This window comes from Aedes albopictus, chromosome 3, assembly GCF_035046485.1.
Source record: "Aedes albopictus strain Foshan chromosome 3, AalbF5, whole genome shotgun sequence".
Taxonomy (NCBI): Eukaryota; Metazoa; Arthropoda; class Insecta; order Diptera; family Culicidae; genus Aedes; species Aedes albopictus.
In genome coordinates, this window is record NC_085138.1 from 343792175 (window position 1) to 343799177 (window position 7003).

A 7003-nucleotide genomic window follows, 5' to 3' on the forward strand; every position below is an offset into this window, starting at 1 on the left:
AACAAACGTCAAAAAAAAAGTAAATATGCACTCTTCGATTGTATTTTGTAATTTAAACTAAGATTCTAGGTAGGGCCTATTGAAGTTCTGGTGCATTGCTGAACTGGGATTGAAAGAAGTTTGTCCTAAAGGCTAAACTCATTTTTTTGGTTTTTATTTTTTTTTAACAGATAACGAAGACAATTCGGCCCACAAAAACCCCCCATGACGAAGAGAACAAACCTGCCGATAATTCCCATCGTCACCCTATGTACGGAAACCGATTTTGAAATTATTGGTTCGTTATTTAATAAAAAAAAAAAATCAAAAACCAAAGTAAATGAGGAAATGCTTCCAGTTTCGCCTTAAAAGTGTTTGTGTTTGTTCGTTGATATGGTACAGGATTCTTTATTGGTAAAGGAAATTTCTTAGATTTCTCTAGAAAAGTCTGTCATACATTGTATAAATGACACCGACAATTCTCATAAATCTGCTTAAGTGCTCATATAATACCCCGCTGCTATAACCCTACTGCTTGGTTTCAGGAGGGATATAAAACCATAAGAGTTAGTAATCGCTTATTATTCAAGGTAGGCAAACTAAAATCAAGCAAAAGTTACATTAGGTATTGATAGGCATCGAGGTATCGATAGGTACCGAGATATTACTGTACAAGTGCTGAGAGAATAGGGTAATTAACAGAATTTTATAATACTTTTCACGGATTCTAAGGTAATTAAGTATAAACAGTATAATGCACCTAAAATGCTGAGAAATTTCCAGAAAATTTTAATTCTTAGAAATTATTGCATACCTTTGCATACTTGAGTTTCTAAGTTATTCACGTCTATAGCTAAATCCGACCAAATACCATACCACCAGCTCTATCTTCCACCAAAGAAATTTTTGAATGAATTGTTCCTCTAATACTAATACCAACAATAATAAGTATGTGTTTGGTGATCCAGCAATACTAAACTATCCTGAACTCGCATAAAAATATTCTTCAAAGCGCAGGCTCCACACTAGCACACCAACACATGGGGCATCACATTTTTGTCCTGAAAGCTGGCAAGGACCAAGCAGGAGAACCCAATTTTTGAATCAAACCGCTTCTCACAAATGTATGTATGGTGGCACCTACACAGATCGGAGAACCAACTCCCCTTCGATCCCCCAAAGCTCCCCTCCTCACCGTTTAAATCCTGACTTTTTCCGCTCTCGTGCTTGCCAAAGTGAAAGCGCAACAATTTCTTTTTGTATGAGTAACTCCGCGCTTACTCACATAGAAAATCGGGGAGATATATTTGTTGCATGCCCAGCATCCCACCAGCCGACAGTAGCAGCAGCAGCATCGGTTCGTGTTCTTGGTTGTCGTGCTTCTCCGGCTGGCTGGTTCCATGTGGTTCCCCGGTTGCAGCAGACGTCTCGCCGCATTCCTCCTCCGTCATCGTCGTCGTCCTGGTGGAAAAATTTTCCCACCCGTGCGTCCGTGTGCGGAGAAACAGGCGGAGGTTGTACCACCCAGCCAACACTAGAGCGAGATGGCACGCACCGTATCCTTGTCATGTCAGGGCATGTTTATGTAATACGTTATTCCACTGCGGTGATCCTGGGAGCACTCGAACTGAAAATCCGACACAGTTGCGCGACAGAGTGAAAAACGGAACACATCCCTCCCCGCCCCAGCCGCGTGCCCAACACCTCTCCCCGCCCGGTTGGAATCGAAGCATTGCAGCGAGGAATTTTTCGGTGGCCTCCAAAATCGTCGTTGTCGTCGTCGGACGTGAACACGGGCACGGTCGGATAGATTTTCCACTTTTCCGATTTCATTCGATGTTACCGCTGCTGGGTTGAGCTGGGAAACTGACACACGTTAGCTTCGGTCGGCAGCAGCAGCTGCCGACGGGATTCTGTGGGATCCCTCTTCTTAACCAGCAGACTCGAAAACAAATATTTTATTCCAATCGTCTTGAAAGTGAAGTCTTGAGAATGTCTTACGAATGCAAGGAGAACTGTTTCAGAGTTATCTGGGTATTGCTGAGAGGGATGAATAGCGAGCAAACTTGGTTCTTCTACCGTCGGTAAAGATTTGAGCTGGGACGCGGTGAGCAATTTTCAATAAATCTCCTGAAGAACGTGACTTTTAACTCGCTGCTATCAAAATGGGGGATTATCGAAAATGAGTCTCTTGGGGGCTATTTGAAGAACTTGCAGAAAAAAAACTTCGCTTTGAAGAGGGAAAGTTGCCATCACCTGCCGTCGGCATTCAAAAAGAAGTCGAGATACCGAGTACTGTGAAGCTTATAATCGCATTAAAGATCTACAAGCACCTATACGACGAATCAATTCAGCATAATGCTGAATAACATTTGGATAGTTTTCAGGTACAACTTAGTTCGGGTTTTGTTAACACAAATTTGGAGAAACCATAAAGAATAGTGTTATGTACAAACTGAATTGTTTGTTGTTAAATCGTTTTACTACTATATAGTAAAGTTGTTATTCAGCTTTAGCAAAAATGATTAAAAATAAATAAAATGCAAAAAAAAATCAATTTCCTCGAGAGTTTATGATTGGCACTATATGCTGTGAACAACTATAATGAAATAAAACCAGGTTAATCCACCTAGTGGTGATAGTGCCTTTCTCGTCGAATATGTACTCAAGATTTTTCCGTCAAATATCAATTTCTTGATTTTGCCTTGGCTTACCAAGCCATGTGGGAAATTACACTGTTGAAAATGCTTTGACATCCATAACACACATGTGCACAACAGTGTATGTGTTAGATGTTGATCTAATCCCATCCGAAGGATGTTTGAATTGTGAATAGAAGATAATTATGTGCGACTGTGGAATCGAGTTCAGTTCTAGGCCTGCTGGCGACGGAGATAGTCGAGTGACTCCGTAGCTTGAAGGAATAGAAGCGCCCGTCTAGCGAATTGGGAGTCGTGAGTTCTAGTCTCACCGGAGTACGCGAATTTCTTTTCATAATTCAAATCTCAATTTGTTCATCGAGCACATGTTCTGTTGTGCACATGGATGTCAAAGCATTTTCAACAGTGTGATTTTTCCGCCGCCATAAGCCGAAGTGTTCCTGAATCCTGAGAACTGAAGTCTAGAACGGAACAAATCTCATTTTCTTCTTTGGTCAACAGTGCTCGTTGACTCGTCAATGAGGGGGGGGGGGGTAGTTGATAAATAATAAATGTATTTGATGAAAAAATACCCAAACAATTAAGCAAAACCGCTTAAATCATCGGATTTTGTAAGAAATTTGAAAATTTATTGGATTATTTATTTGTGCCCCCTTTTATTCAGACCAAAATTTTCCAAGGGGGACCCCTCTTGACTTAAGAGAAAATCAAAATTTGTGTCAGCCTTATTCAGAAAAGCAAGAATTTATCAAAGCCATAATCGAATTTGGAAACTTAATGATGGCTCAGATGTCGACGTTACGTAAACGTATAGGCAGAGCTGAAAAATATCAAACCTCTCAGTTGACTGCTTGACCACCTTCACTAGCACTGGATGGCGATCATTATCGAGACATTTCGGCAAACAAATATCTGCACACTTTAGCCTTTATTTTATTATCATTGGTTATACGATTCATGTTAAATTTGACAAAAAAAAATGGAAGCAAGTGAAATATCCCATAATAAAACCCATTCAAATTTCAACTGTGTTACAGAGCGCGAGGGCTCAACCAGTTGCATCAAAATTATGCGCAGTAATTTTAGACGCAAAAGGGAATTGATGCTATAAAATTTAAATTTTCCCATACCACGTTGATCCATCTTACTGTATAATTACGTCTCAGGAATCTAAAATGGTTTGATTTGACAAGATCGCTTAAATTTTTATCCAGGGATGGGAACACTCACTTTCAAAGAGTTACACTCACTTGCTATTTTCTCAGCCCAGAAGCATGCAATCAAAAAACAATGTATGGACGACTTTTGCGTTGTGGCTTTATCTAATAGTTTTCAGAATAGAGTAGGGGTCGAACACACATACCAAAGTCGTGACAGAGCTGTGAAAGCCAATCTCCACGAGGTGAGTGTAATTCACATTCACCTTGTGGAGACTTGCATTCGCAGCTCTGTCACGACGTCGGTATGCTTGTGCGACCCCTACTTTATTCTGAATATTTTTATATAAAACTACAACGCAAAAGTCGTCCATACATTTTTTTTTGATTGCACGCTTTTGAGCTGAGAAAATAGCAAGTTAATGTAACTCTTTGCAAGTGAGTGTTCCCATCCTTGTTTTTACCAAGATTTTGTTCTTTTACGCATATTTATCGCTTGCATCGATTTTGTTCACCTTCGTAATTTCAGCGATGCATCCAATCCTGATTCTGCAACGTTGCTGGTATCTTAAGTGTGGTCAGAGACTATTTTCTTGCTGCCCGTTTATCTCGTTATCGAACATTTTTGATGATTTTATATTTCGCATGCATGGGTTTGGTTCACTTTTTTAATTGGCCTTTTCCGACTGGGCACCTGGAACCGGTTCCGGAACACAACCTGTTCAAATATGTTATTTGAGGATTGATTGGTAATTGTCGGTGACAAATATCGGAAACATCTTGTTTAGTGTGACGCGTTTCGACCTACTATTCTTCGGTCATAATCAGACACATTTAGCTACATGTATTCCTTCATCTTCGTCAGTTTAATATGTATATAAGCGGTTCAGATATGGTCTTAAACTATTTTCCTGTTTACTGTTCATCTGGTTATTGATAAAGCCGCTTTTTGATGTGCCGCATGGCTGGGTTTGGTTTATAAGACCTCTTTTCTACCCGGAATCTCCTAGTCCAGCTCCAGACGGGAACTGACGTCAAAACCCAGGCTGCTGGTCTTGGCCTACGGCAGTCAACGGGGTGGGCGCTCAAGGCCTCTTGTAGATTCCGGGTCTCAGGGCGTTCCAGCAACAGGAGAACTTTCGGATATTGTGGACAGCCTAACTTCAATGGTCGGATTTACCTGTATACTTTTTATTGCTAACGGGTGCGTGGTGTGATGTCTCTTTCTTAGCGAAGGGGCACGTGAAGCGGGTGTGGCAGCTCGTGGAGCGGGTACGACGTAGTTTGCCGGCTGTGACGACTCCGGTGTTGGCGAGGATGGCTTCGTCGGATCCGGAACTTTCTGGCAAGGCCGGTTTTAGGACCGGTTCGGTGGAGGTAGGCCGACCGGCCAGCGGGCGGCGGCCGAGGAACAATAGGGCCGTATTCGTTACACGCGGCCCGTTAGTTAGCAGCAGGTCGGTTAGAGGGCGTCCAATCCTGATTCGTAGTGTGCTCCTCAACACTGGCCTCCGAGGACGGTGGGGGAGTGTCCTAGACGGGCCGGTAGGGCACGGCGGTCTTCCGATCCGATCGATCTGAAATCGGATGATCTAGTATCACTTCCACAACTGTCGGTTCGAATCCAAATTGCCGTCACTACGGATGTAGCGCAGACCATCCGTAGTGACGGCACTCTCGGTCTTGTTCGATGGGTAGTCAAAAATCAACTACCCGCCGCTTCGCAATCGCGTCGTCATCCCCCTCCTATTTTCCTTTGCTCTCTTTTGCTTCCGCCTCCCGATACTGATCAACTTCACGCCGCTTTTTTACGCCACCCACCATCAAACGCAAAGTTCGAGGGTAAGTCGATATGCAGGAGTTTGAAACGATTGTTTCTAAACTTACAATAATGTCCCTACCAGTCCACATATCCATTGCGAAAATGCAAACAATGTTACTTGTTAGTAAAAGGTTCACTTTTTTAATTGGCCACTTCCAGCGGGACATGCGGAACCGGTTCCGGAGCACTACCGGTTCAGATATGGTCTGAAACTATTTTTCTTGTTTACCGTTCATCTGGTTATTGCTAAAGCCGCTATTTGATGTGTCGCATGCCTGGGTTTGGATCACTTTTTTAATTGGCCACTTCCAGCGAGACACGCGGAACTGGTTTCGGAGCACAACCGGTACAGATATGGTCCGAAACTATTTTCCTGCTTACCGTTCATCTGGTTATCGAAAAAGCCATTATTTGATGTGTCGCGTGCATGGGTTTGATTCACTTTTATATTTGGCCACTTCCGGTGGGACACCCGAAACCGGTTCCGGAACACAACCGGATCAAATATAGTATGAGACTATTTTCCTACTTCCCATTCATCAGATAATCGAAAATGCCGTGGTTTGATGGGTCGCATGCATGGGTTTGTTGCATTTTCATATCTGGCCCCTTCCTGGGGTTCCGGTCTGGAACACCTAAATGGCCATAACTCCGGAACGGCTGCACCGATCTGAACCATTTTCAATAGGAAACAATGGGACCAGATGCCGCATCGAATGAACCACCGGTCGTTGAAATCGGTTCATATTTACTATCTCAAAATAAGGTGACCTTTTTTGTACACATATACACACACACACACACATACATACACACACACACACACATACATACACACAGACATCATCTCAACTCGTCAAGCTGAGTCGATTGGTATATAACACTTGACCCCTCCGGGGCTCTATCAAATTTTCGTTTTTGGAGTGAACATATAGCCTTTCGGTACACCTTGGTGTACGAGAAAGGCAATAACTACACATAAATTTACCTAAATTATGATTCGAACTCGAGACTCGCCGATTGCCAGCCGCATGCCTTCCTGTCTGTGCTATCCTAGAGATTATGAATTGATGCGCTCAAATCAAAACATAAACTTCCTGTGGTTTAATAATGATCACGCTTCGACTCCTATTCAGCAGTGGTGAATAATGTTCTGATCAGTAAAAAAACACGTGTTTTTTATCCTGTACAGTGAGACGAAGGATGATGCAACGAAAGCGCTTATTTGACTTGTAAAATCACATTATACAGATACATGTAGTAATTTTTACATGAACTCAACCAAGGATGGGAACACTCTCTTGCAAAGAGTTACACTCACTTGATATTTTCTCAGCTCAGAAGCGTGCAATCAAGAAACGATGCATGGACGACTTTTGCCTTGT